We start from the raw sequence: 23,975 nt of genomic DNA on the forward strand, positions 1-23,975 counted from the left end.
TAATTATTAACTTCTAAGGGGATCACAATGTTGTAGAGCAGTGTAGTACATGGTCTGTCACAATGATGATTTTAATCATAAATAAACTTTTATTCTCTGTACTGTGTTTAAGGAATTAAGAAATTGGTGTCTTTTTAGAAGATTCTTACAAGAGTAAATGTTTTCAAAGCTTTCTTAATAAAGTCATTTCAGTTTTCTAGAAAATTCACTTAACAGAACTCGTCTGATACCAAAAGATAGTTACTGTGTATGTAATTTCCTTTGTTTTATTTTATTGCTTTTATCTACTTTTTCCCTTATTTAATGTTCCAAGGGATTACCCCCCAAGTAAGACTATTACATTTAATATTTGCTATCAGTAATAACCAATTGGCTAAAGGTTAGCACATTTAAAAATAAATTTATATATTTATTGGCTATTTGGGTCTTTGTTGCTGAGTGCGGGCTTTCTCTAGTTGCCTAGTTGCCGGTTGCCGGAGCGGGGGCCACTCTTCGTTGTGGTGTGTGGGCTTCTCTTGTTGTGGAGCACGGGCTCCAGGTGCATGGGCTTCAGTAGTTGTGGCTCGTGGGCTTTAGAGTGCAGTCTTGGTGGTTGTGGCACACGGGCTTAGTTGCTCCTCGGCATTGGGATCTTCCCTGACCAGGAATCGAACCTGTGTCTCCTGCATTGGCAGGTGGATTCTTAACCATTGTGCCACCAGGGAAGTCTCGCACATTTGTTGATGAAGGAATTTTCATAGCAGATAATTAGAATTAGTAAATGACCTGTCTGTATGAATCACTCGTATAGTGTTGGATCCTGATAGTGAGTCTCCATCCTTAGCACAGCTGAATGTACTGAGGTGAGAAATGTTTCTTTTTGTAGTAGATTTTCCTGTTGCTTTGCTTGCCTTTTCAGTCTTTTTTAATATGTTCATTTAAACCTTATGCTACCTTCAGTGGTAGAGTGATGGTATATAGCACTTGATATAGGTATTAAGTATGTGTATTGTGTGTGTTTTAATGATTTTAATGGCTGGTTTGATGATTTTGACTCTTGGGAATTAATATAACTAATTTAAAAATTTGATGTATTTCTTCCGTTATTTAAAAATATGTCTTTTGCATATTTACAGATAAAACATTTAATTTCTTTTTTTTATTAATTAATTTATTGGCTGTGTTTGGTCTTTGTCTTTCTCTAGTTGTGGTGAGCGGAGGCTACTCTTTGCTGCAGTGCACAGGCTTCTCATTGCAGTGGCTTCTTTTGTTGCGGAGCATGGGCTCTAGGCACTCCAGCTTCAGTAGTTGTGGCTCATGGGCTCTGGAGTGCAGGCTCAGTAGTTGTGGCACACGGGCTTAGTTGCTCCCATGGCATGTGGGATCTTCCCGGACCAGGGATTGAACCTGTGACCCCTTCAATGGCAGGCAGATTCTTAACCACTGTGCCACTGGGGAAGTCCCAAAACATTCACTTTCATATCCTGCATTTAACCTAATGTTATGTAACATTTTCCCATTCTCACAATGAGTATTCATAACCATCATTATAAGAGGTTCTATGATGTTCCATGTGTAGATGTATCATTCTCCTGTTCTAATTTTTTGCATATATAAATAAGTGTGAAGAACATTTATATAAGGTTTTTCCTGTGTACAGTATTATCTTCTAGTATATTACAGATATAATTTTTAGGTACATTTTAAAGGCTCTTAAAACATGATATTTGTCAAAAGGATCAATTTATATTCACGTTGGAGTGCTGTTGCTCTATACCTAATACGTAATGGGGGTAAGTTGTGTTATACCATTTTTTTTCTTAGATTATTACTGGGGTGAAGCATTATGCTTAATAGATGTATTTCTTTTGTGATTTTTTCAGATAAACAGAATTTAAAAATTAATGTAGTCAAATCATTGACCTAATTTTGTTTTATTTCTGATCTTGTGAAATTCTTCCTTCTCTAGAAATGTAATAAATAAATAATACTGATCTTAATACTATTCATTTTAGTTTTTCTAAGTTGGATTTAACTTTTTATCTCATCTGGCATTGGTGTGAGTGAGAATATAAATGTTTTCCTGCAAATCGGTAATTGTCTCTTTTATTTATTAAATAATTTTTCTTTGTTTTGCTGTGTTTCATTTTTACATTTTAAATGTTTATATCTTATATTGCTTATTTTTAATCGCAGACTCAAAAAAATTAGTATTGTTTTTTAGATGATTCTTATGATGTGTTTAATATCTTTTGCCCTGGTCTCTTTATTGTGTTTTGTTTTTATCAGTTTTTCAAAGCACTTTATAATTTGAGGATAATAAAAGCTCATTTTTTACAAAACAATGTTTTATAATTCCTTTTCTTCTCAACCAAAATTTGAAATATTCTTTTCTCATATATCAGGATTTAGTAGTATTAAATGAAGCAATTTCTCCTTTCTTGGAAAGATAAAATATGAAACCATGTAAAGGTATGGTACAAGAGGCTGTAAAGAGAAAAACTGTTTTGGTAGCTTTTATGGAATTAGAGAAATAAATTTATAAGATCAACAATTTAGGATGTGTGCTTAAGGGGTTTCCCTTGTTAAAAAGTATTATATAATTTGACATCATATTCGTCTAAAATATTTAATAAGAAAAGTGCTCATTAGCAGTTCTAGGACTCAAAAGTTCCAGAGTCACAATTCCTTTCTTTTTCAGCTGGTTACAGTCTTAACATGGCAGTGTTGTGCATTTACTGAAATTAAATAATGAATCTAAGAAATTCCATGTGAGCATTAAGGAGAGCTTTTTAAATGTTTAAAGTTCTTATTATTTATGAAGGTGTCTTTTTTTCCTTTATGAAATAATTATTCAAGATAAAAAAGTGAAATATTTATACTTATTTACATTTTAAAACTGTAATGTTCCAAAGCTGTAGTTTTTTGTTTTTTTGTTTTTTTTTATATTTTTTGGCACACGGGCTTAGTTGCTCCGCGGCATGTGGGATCTTCCTGGAGCAGGGATCGAACTCATGTCCTCCGCATTGGCAGGCAGACTCCCAACCACTGCGCCACCTAGGAAGCCCAAAGCTGTAGTTTTATTAAATATTGACTAGCACTTTCTGTTGGCCAGAGTGGTGTGATTACATAAATGCTAAGAAGAAAAACCAGAATAACTTTGTGAAAACATAATAAATATTTGAAAAACACATATGTCCTGTGCTTGAGTATTACATAAAGAGAATTGCAGATGAGGAACCAGATGTGATGAAATTTCCTTCTACCTTGGATTGGGATGAGATTTATAGGGATTGGAACATAATTTATACCTTTTATTTTTACCAGAATTCTGCGACCCCCTCAGGGATGAGTTGATTTTTCAGAATGGCGCTGAAGTGGTCTAGGAATAGCAGTTGCTATTTGTATTCTGGCACTTACTTCCGTCCTTACTAGTAACTTTTTTTTTTTTTAAGTTGGACAGACGTTTAAGGAAAGTAGATGTTGCAGTTCATATGCACTTCTCCATTAGAAGCAGATTTCTGTGTTTCATTAATAGAATAAAATTTAGCTTGGCTGTATTATAGAGGAGGTACCAAGATTTTTTCCTCCTGAAAAAGGTGTGCGTGTGTATGTATGTATGTTTGTGAGATTTATCTATTGATAGCTCTTGAGGAGCTTTGTAATACTTCTCTATATTAACTCTCTACTCCCCACCCCAAAGCTGTAATTCTTAATCTGAACTGTATCTGCTAAACAGCAGTTTTTAATGTTGTTTTTGCAGTAATATGTTTCATTTCCTGAGGGAGAAATTTCCTGGGACGCGCCCCCCCCTTTAAAAGAAAAAAAGTAAATATGATTAGCTTATTAATACACACAGAACGTTCTCCTAAGTGTACAGTTCACTGAATTTTCACAATGTGAACACACCTATGTAATCATTACTGAGAAATATATTGAACATTATCAAAACCCTGGAAACTGTCTTGTGTTGTATTCTGGTCATTAACTCCCCACGCTTATGGAAAATCACTATTTCGTAGAATAATTTTGTTTGGTTTTTCATTCATTTTTATCCTGTTTTGACATGAGTAACCTGAGAAATCCTAGAACTCCATCTAGTTTTTACCTGGACATCTCAGCACTTTTACTTAGACCTTTTTCTCATGGTATTCATAGTTTTCAGGAACTCTAGAAGGGAACATCAAAGAAATGCCTTCTTTGCTTTCAGATTGTGTGGTAGACCCTCTTTGTGTTTTAATGTTATTTGTGCAAACAGGATACTTTTAATTTCTGTCATTGATAGCCTTCAAGAGTACCTCCGCTTTTCCTTTTTTTTTTTTTCCTTCTGCTTAAAAATTTTGTTTTGAAAACTTTGGTATAGCATTCCTGACCAGCTAATGGCTTTTTGGACTTTTATCCTATGACTTGGCAGCTTTCTTTTCATTCTTTGAATTCCTTTCAGGCAGTAATTCCCATTCTAATTTTTATGACAGCTATCCTGTGGTAGCTTCTGTTATTTCAAAGAATGTTATGAGTACCCATCCCTCCCTTTCCCTCCTCTCATAAAAAGTCCCAGTTTAAGTCATTTTACTTTTAAAATATTTATTTTGTATTTATGAACAGTATAACATTGTGGTGTGCAGATTATAAATCAAAATTATAGGCTATACCTAATTAGCATCCCCTTTCAGGCTGGCTGCAAGTGTAAGTGCAACTTTCTTGCAAGAAATTCTCCCTTTGTATGTTCTTTTCTACCCCTCCATTTCACTTTCTTAATTTTAAAGGAAGGCATAGGAAAGATTTACTACTGCACATAATTTTTCTTTAACATAAGTCCCATGGTTAGCCTGGAAGATACACTTAATTTCCTTTGTAAACGAATTTTGCTTGCTGACACTCAGTAGTTGTTAGAACCAGAAATTTATAAATGGCCTGTAGCTGTCAAAATTAAATGTATTGTTCAAGAGTAATTTAAGAGTAACACATACCTACATTTTATACCTTTGTGCTCTTTCATATGCTGAGCTTTTGTGGAAATTAAATGTTATGCAAAAATTTAGGCTAATTTCTAAAAAAATTTTCTTTCATTTTTTTTGCCTGGATATTTTAAATGTTTGACTTTGGGCATTATGTTACAGGAAAATATCTCATGAAGAGTGAAGGAGAAAGTAGTTGACTTTTGTAAAGGGTATAGAGTTATCACACCAGGCAGTTTGAATGATATTGAACACCGTGAAGGGCTGTTTTAGATGATTTTTATTACTATTATGAAAGTAATACTAGTTTAAAATTATTGAACATTTGCTGTGTGCCCGATACATGTAAATATCGTATTCATTATCATTTAGTCCTGATAACAACCTTGTAAGGATGTTTACTTTTATCCTCATTCCGCAAATGAGCAAGTTGAAGCAGAGAGATTAAGCCTCTTGCTCACACGGACATTGATTGCAGGGCTTGGGATATGAAGTTAAGCATTCAAACTCTACTTTTGGAGTTTGAGGTGCTATTATCAGGACCATTTATGTGCATACATATGTGTTTTCCTTATTGTTCCAGCTCCATGTGTTGATATATATTCTAATGAATTTTTTTTGTAGCATGTTCTACAATGGCATTTGAATTTTCTTCCAGATCTTATATTCAAGGACTGTTTTTGTTATAATATTGTGTTATGTACACAAAAACAGAACTGGAAGTAGCTGTGATTTGAATACTTTGGTTTTTAAAAATAGAAATCACTTAAGTTTATTCATTACAGTGTTATTTATCCAAACTCTTTGTTACGTTATACATTTTGTTTTGTGTGCAATTTTAGTAAGGCAGCTCTTACTGGTTAGTGTTTCATTTAAAATTTTGCACAGTGATAAGTTCATTTATTCAAGAATTGTATTTGTTCAGGACCGCAATTGTAGTTCAGTACTTAGAGGCCCCAATGTGCTGAAACTATACTTAGGGTTCAGTTCAAGTAAGCATGCGTATTTGCAGAATAGTAAATCTAAATGATAGTGTTAATTTCAAGGTAGTAGTATAACAAAGTATTCTGGTCACCTTATGAATAACAGGTTATTTTGGGAGGATTTCTGAGTCATATTCTTTTTAAGTGTACAATTCAGTGATTTTTAGTAAATTTACAATGTTGTGCAACCATTTCCACAGTCCAGTTTTAGAACATTTCCCTTACTCCAAAAAGATTTCCTTTTCCTTTTTTGTCTCACTTTCAGCTTATTATAGATTTTTAAAAAATCAGCTGGTGCATTTAAAAAAAGTACTTATTTATTTGGCTGTGCCGGGTCTTAGTTGCGGCATGTGGGGTCCAGTTCCCTAGCCAGGGATTGAACCCTTGCCCCCTGCGTTGGGAGCACAGAGTCTTAACCACTGGACTTCCAGAGAAGTCCCCAGCTGGTGCATTTTGGAAGTCCTTCAGTACTACAGCTTAGTAAAAACCTACGTATAAACCTTAATGCATAAGGCTTTTTTTTAGCTTACTTTTAAGTTAGTTAACAAAAAAAAACTTGTATTCTGTTTCTGTTCACCCAGATCTGTTGAGCTGATTGTCAGGATTTAAAGTGTTTAGGCCTAGGAAACATTCTTTCATTCACTTAATTGGCTATTCACAATCTAATGTATGAAGAAGGAATGAGGAGAAGAGAAAGAGAAGATAATTAAAGGAAACTGTAATTTCATGATGATATTGACAAATACAGAGTTCTGTTTGGTGGTTGCTTTGTTTCTGGAAAACTGTGGTAAGCATTTCTGTTGTCTTGATCTGAATACCTGACAAGCATGTCAGTTTTTTCTTTTTTTAAAACTTTTTCTCTATATGTTATAAGAATTTTGAGAATGAGTAGCACATTATGCTGAATAAGGTAGTTCAGTTATCTGACTTTTTATGTCTCTCTAACCCTGGATTTTTATGATTGTATATAAGGCTCTTTTAACACAAAAATGTCTGAAAATTACATGTGGCATAATGTGATAGAATTTTTACTTTTAATTAAGTGGATTAATTAAACAATACATTAATAATAAAGATTATCAGGCCTTTGATAAATTATTTATTGGCAGTTTAGTCTCCTGAATGTTGAAGAGAATTGCTGGTATGAAACTGATTCCGACCAACAAGGAAGAACAGTGAGGGACATATGGAATTAACTGTTACTGAATGTTTGGTTTGGGCAAGTGGACCCATTTTATAGTCTCTTTGTGTTGTAGCAAAAAGAACGTGGGTTTGGAATCAGACCTAGAGTTAAATCCTGGCTCTAGCACTGAGGAGCTCTGTGACTTTAAGCAAGTTTCTTTTGTATCTAAGCCCTTGTTTTCCTCAATATAAATGATACAATACTTTCTGCTTACATATAGAGTATATAAGGCACTTGATATAAAATATGTGCTCATTAAATGCTATTTGTTATTTATTGATGTCGAAATGGAGGCACAGAGAGTTTGTAATACTGCTAAGTAAGTGACAAATAGCTGTGTGATTTCAAAGTCGATGCTTTTTCAAAATACTATTCGTTGTCTCCTAGATAGAAGTGGAAATCATGGGAATCAAAAAAGTTAATGACTGTGTCACTTTGGATTTTAAGTTATTAGGTAGGAATTCACAGAAAAGCAAGTTTCAGAAAGGTCAGAAAAAAGATTGGTAATGACCACAGATGGCTTAAACAATAAATATTGATAGAAGGCACTTAAAAATGAAACATGTTATTAAAAAAAATGGAACATGTTATTAAAATTACAAAAAATTTCCACTGAGGGGAGAAAAATGTATGAGTCATCCAGAGCAAATATTGTGGCTTCCACATAAGTAATTTCTAATAAACTTCAAAAGAAAACGTATCAAGAATACCCACATTACTAATGGTATATAACTGATGGTTAATACTAAAATGTGTTCCTAAGAATGTGGGGAGGCTAGAGCTCTGAATGAGTTACAGTTTGCAAAAAATGCTTCAGACAACAGGAAGGGCTTTAGCTACACTCAGATCAGTAAGGAAGAAAGAGGCCCACTGATTGGGGAGGTAATAGTAAATAATAACTACTCAAATCCTATTTTACTTATATCTGGGAGAGTGACTAAGAATGGAAGGTAGACAACCTTGTTTAAAGAGGAAACTATCCCATGATTATTATGTGGTAAAGAGCACCTAGTTTCATTAAATAAATTTAGATCTGTAGTTCTAATGAATTACTTAGAGCAATCATCAGTGTTTCTTGATGTCTGTGGCTGCTTTTGGGTATAGAGAAGATCATTTACAAGTTTTGGTAAAATAATATTGAATAGTTGACAAATTAAAAAACTTGTCTTTGAGATCAATTTATACATTTTATTATTCTGTTAGTAAATTTAGCAAGTTTCATATAAACTAAGAATATTTTTGTTTTTCTGGGTGGGGTGGGGGATGACACTTTGATTACTGTGTCTTAGTAATTATCTTTGAAGAGATTAAATCTCCCTTATAACACCCTTTCCAGGTAAAATGGCTGTTGTTTTCTTTTCCTGTAATACACTTTCATGTATTTGCATGCCTTGCTCCCTCACTTCTTAGGTTCAAATGTCACCTGGTCTAGAGAGGTTTTCCCTGGTGAAGAGTTTCCAAGGGGCATCATTTACATAGACTTCCCTGTGAATGATGCTTACTGGTGTGCCCCTCTTTACACCATCTAAAATAGCACTTCCTCCTTTCAGTTTCCCTCGTTTACTTTTCTTCACAGTACTTATAATATTTGATATTGTTTCCCTCTTTTCATTAAAAGATGAGATCCACGAAGGTTGAAATTATGTTTGTTCACTGATTTAATTCTCCGGGCTTGGACCGATGCCTAGTTCATGGTGGATGCTCAGTGATTATTTGTTGAATGAATGAGTTTATAATGTAAAGTACTTGGAACAATGTTGAGCACTAGGAAAGTGCTCTTTGAATGTTAGCTGTTCATAGTACTACTACTGCTGCTTAACTTAATTACATTCCTCACATTAATTATACTGGATTTTATTTTATTTTTTAGCACTTTATATACCTTACAGAGTAAATGTAAAATTTCAACAAGCAGGACTTTCCTGGATACTTAAAACTCTTTTAAAATTGATAAATGAAACTTATAAATACAGTGAGTCATAGTTTCTCTTAAACATTCCAATATTTCTTATTAACCAAACCAAATACTTTTATGCCTTTAAATTTAGTCATAAGGCTGAAGTCAGTTACTATTTTAAATTTAGAATTATGACTGTCATTCTATAATGTTAAAGTTCTCTTAAACATTATAAAAAGTTCAAGAAAAAATATAGTTGTAAACTTAACATGGAAATATTAATATCCTGGGTTTTATATACTTAATTTTAGTAGTATTTAATTCTAATTCACCTTGACAGAGTCACTTATGGGGAATAGTTTTGTTGTCTCAAGCTAGTCGAAATTTCTGTGACACAGTTTATGACCACAGACCAGTTACCATCTCTTGACTGGCTGATTATCAGCCTGACTTTGATTGGCTTTGGAAGCTGCCTTTGTCCAGGTGGTTTTTCTCATTCCACATATGGACACATTGAACCTTTAACAAGAATCTTGACCCTGTGATAACAGTAGAACTTTAAGACAATGCCTTTTGATTTCTTCTGAATTCAAGTTTAAGGCTCTTTGTAACTGCCTTTTAACTCCATTGCCTGATCAAGTTTTGTAAATCCCACCCAGGTTGTTTCACCACTTGATTGGGTTGCAAGAATTCATTTTCTAAATATCTGGCTAATGCCACAGGTTATATCAATAGATCATTTAAATGACATAAAGGAACGAGAGAGATATTGATAACTTTTGTTAATTTGTGGTGAATCAGTATGGCAGAAGATTAGAAAGTCTTTTTTTTTTAATTTTTATAGAAGTATAGTTGCTTTACAATGTTGTGTTAGTTTCTACTGTACAGTAAAGTGAATCAGCTATATGTATACATATATCCCCTCTTTTTTGTATTTCGTTTCCCTTTATGTCTTATTAGTAGGTTCTCATTAGTTATCTGTCTTATATTATAGTATCAGTAGTGTATATATGTCAGTCTCATTCTCCCAGTTCATTCCACCTCCCCCCTTTCCCCTTGGTATCCATACGTTTCTTCTCTATGTCTGTGCATAAAGTCTTATTTTTAAAAAAGAAAATAGTAGTTTTGGAAATCAATCTCCAATCCTTGAAGGTAAGGTAGAGAAATAGGCTAGTTTGTCAGCATTAGGAACATTACATTATAGGTGTAAAGAAATCTTTCTTAAATACTGTTACAAAGGGATTTATGTCAAACATAGAGATGTATCTAAAAAGGCTTTTTTTGTCCTTGTCTATTTTATTATTTTTATTAATACTTTGCATAAATATACAGTTGTACTTTTTTCTGAACAACTCAGCTGGCAAGGATAGATGACTAAAAGCAGCTTTCAAAAATTTTCCTGACATCACAGGAAGGAACCTATAGTGTGAGTTGCTTAAAAGTGAAGGATTTGTGAAAAAGTATGCAATTCGATCGAAAAAATTCTGTGAGTAGGGTTTTATTCAGTTAACCAATTTTAAGGCAATGTACTAGAGAATTGCACTGTTCCCTCAAGAAGCCTGTAATCAAGTAAGGAGTACAGACATATCAAACTATACATTGTAAATTCTGTGATAGAAGGTTTAAGCATTATGGAAACAAAAGAGAGCAGTTAATTCTAATGGATTTATTTATTTATTTAGTTTTATTTTTGGATGCATCCAGTCTTAGTTGAGACATGCAGGATCTTCGATGCCGTGCGTGGGCTTCTCTCTAGTTGTGGTGGGTGGGGTCAATTGCCTCGCAGCGTGTGGGATCTTAGTTCCGGGAACAGGGATTGAACCCACGTCCCCTGCATTGGGAGGTGGATTCTTAACCACTGGACCACCAGGGAAGTCCCCCTAATGGATCATTGAATTGGGCTTTGAGGAAGAAGAGTTTTCTAGGCATTGAAGATGGTAGAAAGTGATTGTGGTGTTTTTTGCTTTTGGTTTTTTTTTTTTAATTAGGGGACTGAAAAATCAGTCAGGACTCTGTTTATTAAGACATATATTTGTGAAGAGATAAATAATACATTGGAATGGGAGATTAATTAGGCTATTTTAGTCATTTAAATGGGGTGATAATAGCCTGACCTGGGAGCAATAACAATAGGACAGAAAGAGTATAAGGTTTTTTTTAAAGACATTTCAGAAGTGGAATAAGTAGGGTTTAGTGATTGTATACTGGTGGGAAAAGGAAAGAGTTGAGATGTCTCAAAGTGTTTTAGTTTGGATGATTAGATATATGCCCTTTAAATTGTTGACATAGGGAGGAGATAGTTTTCTGGAGGTAGGAAGAGAATGACTAGGGATTTGTGCTTGTTGAATACAAGCTATTTTTGGGACATCTAGATTGAGAGCTCAGAATATGACAGTCTGAAGTTTTGGATGTTGGTTGGGGCTAGAAATAGAAAACTGTATAGATTAAAATTATCTGAAAGAGTTTGACTTTACCTGTGGAGAAAGGATTAGAAAGGAAGGGACAGGTGCATTTTGTGGGGAGCAGAGAGGAGTCACAATGCATGAGAAAATGGAAGGGAAAAGTCTTAGAAAGTTTATCTCAGAGGTAGGAGGGAAACTAGAAGGAAATGGAGGTCAAAGATGGGAGTTTCAAAGGGAGAAGAGAAATGATGACTTGATTAAAAGTTTCAGGGGGATTTAAGTGGTGTGGCCACTGACAAGAGAAACCTTTGCAATTGGGAGAAGAACTAGCTGGATTTGATAGAGAATTTTAGGAGTTTGGTTTTGCATAATCTCAGAGATCCAACAGTGTGAGTTGTTAAACAGACAAACAGCAACAACAACAAAATGAGGTACCAGACAGTATTACTAGGATTCTGTCCATAACAAGGGATGAATGGTAATATGTATTCCATATTGGTTAGAACGTATTTACAATGTTGGCCTTGCTTCTAGAAGCTGCATTTTAAGAACAGTAAATGAAAAATCGAATGTGTCGAGAGGACAGAAACCAGATGATGATGAGGTGTCTGAGAACCTTTGAATGAATTCAGAGTGGTTACTGTGGAGAAGGGATGATTTGTTAGGAATGAGTGAAGAATGGGAGAGGACAGCTATTTTCAGGTAATGAAAGGCTATAATGGATAGTTTCATAGAATGGAACTAGATCCAGGCATACTGCCAGACTTTTTCCTTAATTGGGATAGTCTCTTAAATATTTACAGTTACAGTGATCAAAATCAGGAAATTTAATATAATATCTAATTTATAGTCCATAATCATGTTTTGTCAGTTATCCTAATAATTAGTTTCATAGCTTTAAAATCAAGGATGATGCATTGTATTTAATTATCCTGTTTCTTTAGACTCCTTTAATCTGGAACATTTCCTCAAGGTTCTTGACCTTAACATTTTTGAAGAGTTTAGGCCAGTTATTTTGTTGAATGTACCTCAATTTGTGTTTCTGATGTTTCCTTTTAGTTAGATTCAGGCTGTATATACGCTGGTACCTTCAATTCCAGTCACTGCAGTGTGTGTTCCAATTTTCCACCCTGACATATTTGTAACTCTCTTCTCCAGTAAAGCTCATTTAAAGTTTTTTGTTTGTTTGTTTGTTTGTTTGCATTATGTTTAAAGATACACTGTTATCAATTTGAACTGCTCAAAAATGGAGAAGGGGATATCTTGTGAGTTTAGAAACTCCCCTGAATTGGATAAAGGAAGCTGACAACATTCCACAATGATCTCATTTTATTCATATGATAATTATTAAGATTGGTATGCTTTTCCTCTTTTATACAAGAGAAAAGTAGTTAATCTCTCCTTAGAGAATTGTAGTTTGTTACCAAATATCTAACTATAAAGTCCATCTTCATTTTCCTCTAAGTGTCAGAAAAGCTGTTAGGGTGTATCTTCAGGGCTGAATAACATCTGAGGGTGTTTTCAGTCATTGCAATGGAAGTTTGCTTTTTGTGTGTTCTTTTTTTTTTAATATTTATTTATTTATTTATTTTGGCTGCACTGGGTCTTAGTTGCGGCATGCAGACTTCTTAGTTGTGGCATGCGAACTCTTAGTTGTGGCATGCATATGGGATCTAGTTCCCTGACCAGGGATTGAACCCAGGCCCCTTGCATTGGGAACGCAGTCTTACCCACTATTCTACCGGGGAAGTCATCCCCTGTGTGTGCCATTGTTAACTGCTTGCTTTTCTGGGTGATTTTTATGAAGGGGATCTAGCAAAATTTTTTTTTTTTTTTGTGGGGAGTTAAAACAATGTTCAATTTATTGATGACAGATTAGGGTGGCAAATGCACTTAGAGTATACATGGAATTTGAGTTTTTTTAAAAAAAATTATTTAATTTTTGGCTGTGTTGGGGCTTCATTGCTTCGCGCACGGGCTTCCTGTAGTTGTGACAAGCTGGAGCTACTCGTTGTTGTGGTGTGCAGGCTTCTAATTGGGTGGCTTCTCTTGTTGCGGAGCATCGGCTCTAGAGCACAGGCCCAGTAGTTGTGGCACATGGGCTTAGTTGCTTTGCGGCATGTGGGATCTTCCTGGACTAGGGCTCGAATCCGTGTCCCCTGCATTGGCAGGAGGATTCTTAATCATTGATCCACTGGGGAAGTCCCAGAATTTGAGTTCTTGAAGTTTCCCAGAAAAGCTTTTATAAATAAAAAATAACGTATTTCGTTTATATTGTGTGTTCATAAATGTGTGGTTTCTGTTAGAACAGCTATTGCTAGATATAAATTGGAAGAAATGGAGATTAGCGCAGAATGTTTGGAAACTTGGATTTGGTCACAATGATAGTATAAAGGGTAGGGAAGAAGTGTGATAGCTGGGCTCTGAAATAATGGGATAGAAGTGATTGGGCCTGACCCTCTTACTTAAGAGGCATACCTTTACCTGCTAGAAAATAAAATGTGCCTTTTCATTGTTATTGGTCCCTATTATCTTTACTATAAATTTGTTTTTCTAGCTTCTTGTTTATAGTACTGTTAATTCCGTATGTAATACACTTTTTCAAAACCTTTTAGTTGAAGTATAACATGCATACGAAAACACTCATCATCATTAACTGTAAAGCTCAGTGAATTTCCAGAAACTGAACCAGCTACTAGATCAGGAAAGAGAACATTAGCAGTACCTCCTTTCAGGCACTTTCTACTTCCCCATCCCAAGGGTAACCTTTATCTTGACTACTGGTAGTATAGATTAGTTTCTCTGATTTGAACTTTATGTAAATGATATCACATAATGTTAATTGTTGAAATAATTTAAACCTAAATATTTTTACTACTTTTGTTATGAAACCATAGAATCATAAAAGTTTTATCTTTTCACTTCTAGGGAAAAGATCTTTTTTATTTGTGTGATTAGTTTAAAATGTGAATCTGCACTGACTTTTCCATAGATTATATAGAAATTTCCATAGCCCTGTATGGTGAAGTTTATGCTGACATTTCTGGAGAAATGAACAAAAATTAAATTAATTTATCTCTTCTGGTTAAAGATAAAACTTCTTTTTAGTGAAAAACAAACCATCAAAAGTAGTTTAGTTATAAAGCAGGGTTTAATTTGGAATATCCAATTTAGGTGTTTTCTGTAAAATTTTGGTGAACATACTGATTGAGAAAAGGGATATTATTGCAGAAAGAGAAATATAAAAAGGACTTTAATGTGATCCAGTGCAGGCCCATCCCTGGTTCTGGGGATGGAATATAGTATCCAGGCTTAAGCCAGATCAGCTCACCACTGCCCTGGTGGTGATTGGTTCATGAGATGGAGCACATGACTGAAGCTAGTCCAATCAGAGTGAATCTCAAAGACTTACTGGAGTGTAAACTCAGTAAGTAGGGACCTTCCTTACCTGTCTTATTTCCACTGCTTCCACAGCATCTAAAACAAAGTAGATACTTAATAAATATAACAGTGAAATATCTAAAAATGGATCTAAAAGTGGAATGAAAAACTGGATTTTAATGACATTGAAACTCTGTACCATAGCTAAGTCTACTCCTAGGTCATTTGGTTACTAAGTCAGTAATTTTCTTTGTTTGCTTATACCAGTTTGAGTTTGGATTTCTCTCACTTGAAACCAAAAGGTAATAGGGAAATAGGCAGGATGGGAGAAAAAAAGATAAAAGACTTTAGTGATAAGTGTTTGATATTAAACCAGAAGTTAGACATGATTAAGGAGAACAGTATAAAACTATTTTAATAGGGAAGCTTGAAGACACTTGACAGCTCTTTGTCCTCCCAATGTCCTGTGTTCCTTGGTAAATAATGTTTTACACCAGGCTTTCTTACAGTGGGAAATTGGGCCATAACCTCAAAACAGTGGAGTGAAGTGGCATTTGGCAATGGTTCCTGAGAGATATGTTTAGTCTGAAGTTCTGATAATCAGCCGTTTGTCATTTGGCACCTGTGTGTTTCTCTGAGAAACATTGCTGCCTCAACGTCAAGTTACTCTGGTTGAGTATCAGATAAGAAAATATTCTTTAGGTAAATTGAAATACCTTAGAATCAGTATTTATAAGCATACTGTAGCCTTGACCAGAATATCAGAATGCCTTCTCAGAACTTCTAGCAAGTGTCCCTTTTAACCTTTATTGATTTTTGCTGTATTTATGACATGCCATCTTCAGTTTTTTGTTTGTTTTTTCTCCAAGATGTGCAGGAATTGGGAAAAAAAAATCTAAGACCTTCCTCACCCCCACACCCCAGTCATACTTTCTTTGAAATGAAGTTTTTTCTTTTTTAAATCAAAATATCAGGTTAAACTTTTTTAAAATTTAAAAAGTTGATTAGGTTTATTAGAAAAAAATAAGTGGAATAATCAACTGGTTAGCCTTAATCTAAAATTGTCTTTCATTAGTAACATTAAAACACTTAAAGCTGCATTGAGTGATAGCAAATTAATGTAGCATATTATAAGGCTATCTGTTTATTTATTTTTATTTATTTTTTAAAGAACTTTTATTGAGATACAGTTAACAGACAATAAACAGCATATATTTAGAGTGTACAATTTGGTATCCCAATCTCCCAATTCATTCCCCCCCAACCCTCCCCACTTTCCCCACTTGGTGTCCATATATTTGTTCTCTACATCTCTGTCTCTATTTCTGCCTTGCAAACCAGTTGCTCTGTACCATTTTTCTATAGTCCACATATATGTGTTAATATATGATATTTGTTTTTCTCTTTCTGACTCACTTCACTCTGTATGACAGTCTCTAGGTCCATCCATGTCTCTAAAAATGTCCCAGTTTCATTGCTTTTTCCAGCTGAGTAATATTCCGTTGTATGTATGTACCACATCTTCTTTATCCATTCATCTGTTGATGGACATTTAGGTTGCTTCCATGTCCTGGCTATTGTAAATAGTGGTGCAGTGAACATTGGAGTGCATGTGTCTTTTTGAATTATGGTGTTCTCTGGGTATATGCCCAGCAGTGGGATTGCTGGGTCAATGGTAACTCTATTTTTAGTTTTGCAAGGAACCTCCATACTGTTCTCCATAGTGGCGGTATCAATTTACATTCCCACCAACAGTGCAAGAGCGTTCCCTTTTCTCCACACCCTCTCCAGCATTTACTGTTTGTAGATTTTCTGATGATGCCCATTCTGACCGGTGTGAGGTGATACCTCATTGTAGTTTTGATGTGCATTTCTCTAATAATTAGTGGTGTTGAGCAGCTTTTCATGTGCCTCTTGGCCATCCGTATGTCTTTGGAGAAATGCCTATTTAGGTCTTCTGCCCAGTTTTTGATTGGGTTGTTTGTTTTTTTGATATTGAGCTGGATGAACTATTTACATATTTTGGAGGTGAATCCTTTGTCTGTTGATTTGTTTGCAAATATTTTCTCCCATTCTGAGGGTTGTCTTTTTGTCTTGCTTATAGTTTCCTTTGCTGTGCAGAAGCTTTGAAGTTTCATTAGGTCCCACTTATTTATTTTTGTTTTTATTTCCATTATTCTAGGGGGTAGATCAAAAAAGATCTTGCTGTGATTTACATCGAAGAGTGTTCTTCCTGTGTTTTCCTCTAGGAGTTTTATAGTGGCTGGCCTTGCATTTAAGGTCTTTAATCCATTTTGAGTTCATTTTTGTGTATGGTGTTAAGGAGTGTTCTAATTTCATTTTTTTACATGTATCTGTCCAGTTTTCCCAGCACCACATATTGAAGAGGCTGCCTTTTCTCCAATGTATATCCTTGGCTCCTTTGTCACAGATTAATATAGCATATTATAAGCCTATCTTTTTACATAAAAAAAAAAATTGCTGCAACTAAGTGCTCTCATGCTGCAACTAAAGATCCCTCATGCCACAGCTGAAACCAAGTGGGGCCCTGTGGGGCTCCCAGGCGCTGAAACGGAGTGGGGCCTGGGCAGGGAGTCCTCCTTTTGTCCACCACTTCTTATAGGCAAGACTCCAGACTCCATGACCTTCCCTGAATTCCAAAGGGTGGTTGGAACAGCTACTAACAGCTGCTAATCAAGGGAGGAGCAGCCAAGAAACCACCTGAAGCATGATTAAAGGGACCAGAGAAGCTCATCAAAATTAAGAGAGACAACCTGAGATTAAGGGAGTGCAAGCCCTGCTCACACCGTAATCTTGTCAGAGACCCCGCCTTTGAACCACAGTTATAAAACCCTTCATCTCATCTTCTGGGGTTGGGACACATCGTTTCTTCAAGGCAGAAGACTGGTGTGTCTCCCTTTGCCTGGCAAAGCAATAAAGCTGTCCTTTTCTACTTTCACCCAAAACTCTGTCTCTGGGATTTGATTTGGCACTGGTGTACAGAGAGGCCGAGCTTTTGGTAACACAACTAAGAATCCCGCATGCTGCAACTGAAGATCCCACACACCACAACAAAGACCCAGTGCAGCCAAAATAAATAAATATTTTTTTAAAAAGTTCATATCCTAGGATCCAATAAGTTTGTTTTAAGGAAGTAGTCAGGGATGCAGAAATACATCGTACAAGGACATTCATCAAAAGGTTATTTATAGTCAATAATAAAATATCAGAAGTAGTCTGAATGTCCTAACAGAATGGTTATGGTTGAATTAAGGACTACTTATAAAGTTTTTGTATATCCATTAACAATTTTAAGACAACCATATGACATTAAGTGTGTGTATGGGGAGCAGGAGGCAAAACTAAGTATGTGAGTGTGAATTTTGACTTAAAAATGCACATATAAATAGGAATGGAAGGGAATACACTAGTATAATAAGTGGTTGTTGAAATGGGTTAAGCTATGTTTGTAGTTTATATTAAGGATATATCTGATAATGATTGTATAATAGTTATTCATTGAACAAATATGTATTGGACATCAAGCTCTGACTAGGAAAAGTATTCCACACTGGTGGAACAGTAAATTGAAGTCTGGAAGCCTGCAACTGTATATTGTGCTCTGTGCTTGTGAGAATGTTTTAGCATGTTTTTGTGGTATCGTGTTCTGAACACATGATCCTAGGTTAGGCCAATTATATTAGCACATTAAAATTTCCTAGGCAGAAAAATAGAATCAAGATATGATTATCTTCTATGTGTTTTTGATACATGTGTATTTTCTGGATAATAGTTCCCACCTCCTTCCCTATAAAATTTAGTTGTAGCACCAAAATCAGTACTCTTGGAGCTTTCTTGGTCATTCACAGACATGTGCAGAGTGGTGAAAAATTTAAGTTGCCCAAGGCACATGTTCCTAACTGATGGTTAAACAAGGTCATGACCTGCCTTCTTTCAGCTTTCATGCTGTAAACAGTGTTCTCATGGTCTGTTTAGTGCATGTCTTTCACATTTTTGTGTTTGTTGGTTGAGCTTTTGCTGCTTAAAGTGACCTCCAAGTGTCATGCTGTAGTGCTGTCTAGTGTTCCTAAGTGCAATATGGTTGTGATGTATTTAATACAGAAAAAAGAAAATATGTGTTAGATAAGTTTCATTCTAGTACTAGCTACAGTGCTGCTGGCTGTGAGTTCAGTGTTAATGAATCAACAGTGTATATTAAATAAGGTGTATTTAAACAGAAACATACATAAAACAAGATTATGTATTGATCGGATGATAAAAATGTGACCAGAGGCTTGTGGGAACTTAACCCTGCATTTCCCTTAGAAGAAATGGTTCAGTATTGGCTAGGTGAGTGTTTTTTGGCAACTTCATGGATCGTAACTACTGTGAATAATGAGAGTCTAACTATATGAGACTTGTCATGGCACTTTTAGGTTTTTGAAGTATTGAGACTAGCTTGGGAACTCCTTAACCTCTATAGATTCTTAGAGGTGGTGGAGCATCTGCTTAGATGTTGATTAGTATACTGGTGAAATTTTTTTGTCCTCTCTGAGATAATGACAGTAAAAATGCAAGAACTTAGAGGAATTGCTGTAGATCTGATTAAGATTTCAGGGTTTTTGCATTTTGGTATTCAGCCCTTGATGATGATATCAAAAAATATTTCTGGGAGGACACATTCCTGAGAGAAGAATGCTGAAATGTCCTAATTCAGTATGAATCTTAGTTTGTCTCCTCTTGATTATTGTATTTGCTTTTAAGACTTTTCCTAGTCGTTTTAAAAAAAATTTTATTTTATATTGGCATATAGTTGATTAAAAATGGTGTGTTAGAAGACTTTTCCTAGTCTTAATTGTTGGTCCTTAATAGCTATATTGACCAAAACCATTGAGAATTCTTAGGACAGGTGGAACATGGGTTTTAGAAAGAGTTAAGTAATTATACGTTACCTGTGACTGGCTTTTTTTTTTTTTTTTTTCCAGATCTTTATTGCAGTATTATAGCTTTACACTGTTGTGACAGTTTCTGCTGTACATCAAAGTGAATCAGCTGTATTTATACATATATCCCTATATCCCCTCCCTCTTGAGCCTCCCTCCTACCCTTCCTATCCCACTCCTTTAGGTCATCACCAGTCATTAGTTGATCTCCCTGTGTTATGCAGCAGCTTCCCACTAGCTATTTTATTTTTGGTAGTGTATATATGTCAGTGCTACTCTCTCACTTCGTGTGACTGGGTTTTAAGAAACTGACATTAAATAACATCCTTAAAGATAAAAATCACTGAACAAAATTAATGGAAATTTAGCCTTTTCTCTAAATTTAACTAATTGATAAATTCATAAGCACTCTAAATAGAGCATTGTGAAATTTGAATTTAAAATCATTATAAACATAAGACTTTTAAAAACTGAAGTATAGTTGATTTACAATGTTGTGTGTAAGACTTGTTTTTAACATTTTAAAGCAAGCACTTACAATCATAGTTACTTGTAACCATTTTCAAAATGCTGTGTACAACTAGGAAGCTCTGAAAGATAGTTTTAGTGAGGAATATTGCTGAAAGGAAGACATTTATACAAATTAAAGATAATGGATCTTTACATCAGACATTTCACATAGGTCTTGCTGAATTTTTTTGAAAATTTTATTTATTTATTTATTTATTTATTTATTGGCTGCATTGGGTATTTGTTGCTGTGTGCAAATTATTTATTTATTGGCTGCGTTGGGTGTTTGTTGCCAGCTTTCTCTAGGTGTGGCAAGTGGGGGCTACTCTTGGTTGCAGTGCATGGGCTTTTCATTGTGGTGGCTTCTCTTGTTGCGGAGCACAGGCTCTAGGCATGTGGGCTTCAGTAGCTGTGGCACGTGGGCTCAATAGTTGTGGCTCTCGGACTCTGGAGCACAGGCTCAGTAGTTGTGGCTCACAGGCTTAGTTGCTCTGCGGCATGTAGGATCTTCCAGACCAGGGATTGAACCTGTGACCCCTGTGTTGGCAGGCGGATTCTTAACCACTGCACCACCAGGGAAATCCCTTTGCTGAATTATTAATACTTAAGTTGCAAATGTTTATTAAAGATGAACCATTGTATAGAGCTGAGATTGTATCTTTTTTTTTTAAAGACGTTTTCTTTTTTTTTTTTAATTTATTCATTTATTTATTTATTGGCTGTGTTGGGTCTTCGTTGCTGCACACGGGCTTTCTCTAGTTGCGGCAAGCGGGGGCTACTCTTCCTTGTGGTATGCAGGCTTCTCATTGAGGTGGCCTCTCTTGTTGCAGAGCACGGGCTCCAGGCGCGTGGGCTTTAGTAGTTGCGGCACATGGGCTCAATAGTTGTGGCTCACAGGCTCTAGAGCGCAGGCTCAATAGTTGTGGCGCACGGGCTTAGTTGCTCCGTGGCATGTGGTATCTTCCTGGGGCAGGGATCGAACCCATATCCCCTGCATTGGCAGGCGGATTCTTACCCACTGCGCCACCTAGGAAGTCCTGAGATTGTATCTTAATGATGGTTGTTTGTAGTAACATGACATGCTCAATTAATGTATCTTGAAATGAATCAGTCCTGCTAGTCCAAGAATCATTTCCAAAATAGTTTGTACCAGGAATAACCAAGCTAGTTTAGACCTCAGAATGATGAATAGATGCATTCTCATCTCATTGAAAGTCATCAGTCAACTAAAGGAATATTTTTGATTTATGAAATTGAAAAGTTCAGGCTGCTTATCTCGCTTCAGGTAAAACTAAATCAAATTGTTTAAATGATGGAGCTTTAGGGCTCTTTTTCCTTCTTTTGCTTGGCCAATGGGAGTTTCAGCCATATTTTTTACTACGCTAGAGAAAATCTTGTTAGGTTATTTCATTAGCCATACAAACAGATGTCATGGAGGAACTGTGATTGGTGCTGCTTGCATCGTATGCTGTATATGTGTTTTTGTGTGTGTATATGTGTACATATACATGTAGGTGGGGTCAGCCATGCTTAAATCAACTGTATTACCACACATTAGTTTTGCCTGTTCTTAAACTTTATATAAATGGAAAGATACAATATGCACTCCTTTGTGTCTGTCTTTGGCTAAACATTATGTTTATGAGCTTTTTATTGTTGCATGACACTTAGCTTACTTTCATTGTTGTATAGTATTTCATTGTGTGAATAATCAACAAGTTATGTATCTTATTCTTTGTTTTTTTGGGGGGGTTTAATATCTATCTATTTATTTAACTGTGTTGGGTCTTAGTTGTGGCATGCAGGATCTTCGTTGAGGCTTGCGGGCTTCTCACTAGTTGTGGCGTGAGGGCTCCAGAGCACGTGGGCTCAGTAGTTGCAACACGTGGGCTCCCTAGTTGTGGTGCATGGGGTTAGTTGCCCCGCGGCATGTGGGATCTTAGTTTCCTGACCAGGATTCAAACCCTTGTCCCCTGCATTGGAAGGTGGATTCTTAACCAGTGGACCACCAGGGAAGTCCTGTTGTATATCTATTGTTGATGGGCATTTAGGTAGTACAAATAGTGCTGCTGTGGATGTTCTTATATATGTCTTTAGGTGGACATATGCATGCATTTCTTTTTCTCCCCCATATGTATGCATTTCTATTGGATATATACCTAGGATTGAAGTGATTGGGTCAAGATGGTGTGTATTTATTGAACTGTAGATATTGGCTGTTTTCCAAAGTCCTTTTATCAGTCTACACTCTTGCCAGTATCATATCAGAGTTCTGGTTGTTCCATATTCCTGTCAAGTTATTTTTGGCCTAGCTGTGTGCCTTGTGGGATCTTAGTTCCCTGACAAGGGATCGAAAGCGGGCCCTCAGCAGTGAAAGTTCGGAGTCTTAACCACTGGATCGCCAGGGAATTCCTTCTTGTCAATTTTTGTTTTGCCTTTAAAAATCTGAGTCTTTATGGCTTTGATTTTTGTTTCCTTGATGAATAATGAAGTAAGCATCATTTAATGTTTATTGGCTAATTGGCTTTCTTTTTTTATGTGGTTAAATCTTTGCCTGTTTGAAAAATATTAGGTGTGTGTCTTGTTATTGGTTTATAGGAATTTTTAAAATATATTTAAACGAGTCCTTTTTTGATTGACCTATGCATTGCAAATACCTCCTCCCACCCTGGATTGCCCTTTCATTCTCTTAGTGCTGTCTTTCTCGGAACAGAAGTTCTAAAATTGTAACATAATCCAATTGGTCCATTTTTTTTTTCTTTTTTCTTTCTTTCTTTTTTTTTTTTTTTTTGGCCACGACAGGACAGGGATCTTAGTTCCCTGACCAGGGATCGAACCAGTGCTCCCTGCAGTGGAAGCAGTTCTAATCACTGGACTGCCAGGGAATTCCCAATCCATTTTTTCAAGTGCTACTTTCTGTGACCTGTTTAAGAAAACCTTTGCCTATACCAAGATGATGAAGCTGTTCTGTTTTTTCCTAAAAAGTTAAAAAAATTTTTTTTACTTTTCCCATTTAGATCCATAACCTCTCTGAATTGATGTTTGTGTATGGCAAGAGGTAATAGTCAAAACACATATTATTCCACATGGATATCTAGTGACCCACTACAATCTCTTGAAAAAACTTTGCTTTCTCCACTGTACTATAGTTTACCTTTGTTATAAATCAGATGACCATATTTGCTCATGCCTTTTTGCTTAAAAAATAGTTGTTTCTTTTAAACATTTAAAAATACTGTCATGACTAAACTCCAGTCAAAGTAAAGGTAATTATAGAAGATGTTACAGATCATTTGTTTGATTATGTTGTGTCAGTATTAACTATTTAATTGGCTTGTTTCTCTTAAGTTTCCTATTCTAGGAGATAAATAGGAAATAAATACAGTGGAGGGCACTTTTCATTTTAAGCCTTAGATGCTGTCTTGTGTTCAGTCCTCACACCTTTCCATAGATGGATATCTTTTCCCTCTTCATGAACGGAGGGAGGGAATGACTTTGCAGGAGCAACTGAATGACTTACAAAGAAGTATAAAACTCTCTTCTCTAGTTCTCTGTTAAATGATGTCATTCATTAAACAAGAAGCATACTACAGAAAACAGTAATAGACCTGTCAAAATATCTTCTGGTTTTCGTTAGCACTGAGATAGTCTCACAGACTTTGTGTAAATAGTATAATGTTGTTATTGATATTCTTAAGTAAACCTGTATTTTAACTTCTGGTAAATTTGACTATTGACA

General features: G+C 35.5%; 1 protein-coding gene across 10 annotated transcripts in view; it reads left to right on the forward strand.

Annotated features, from left to right (window-relative positions):
- ZZZ3 (zinc finger ZZ-type containing 3) overlaps window positions 1–23,975 on the forward strand; it is a 117,887-nt gene that overhangs the window by 4,574 nt on the left and 89,338 nt on the right. Inside the window, exon 1 of one of the 10 annotated variants that reach the window (XM_057715734.1) lies at window positions 17,675–17,690. The exons of the other annotated variants lie outside the window; for them this stretch is intronic. The gene's annotated coding sequence lies outside the window, so the exon portion shown is untranslated. Of the gene's footprint in view, window positions 1–17,674; window positions 17,691–23,975 lie in introns of those variants that run through there. 10 annotated transcript variants of the gene reach the window in all.

This window comes from Hippopotamus amphibius, chromosome 1, assembly GCF_030028045.1.
Source record: "Hippopotamus amphibius kiboko isolate mHipAmp2 chromosome 1, mHipAmp2.hap2, whole genome shotgun sequence".
Lineage (NCBI taxonomy): Eukaryota > Metazoa > Chordata > Mammalia > Artiodactyla > Hippopotamidae > Hippopotamus > Hippopotamus amphibius.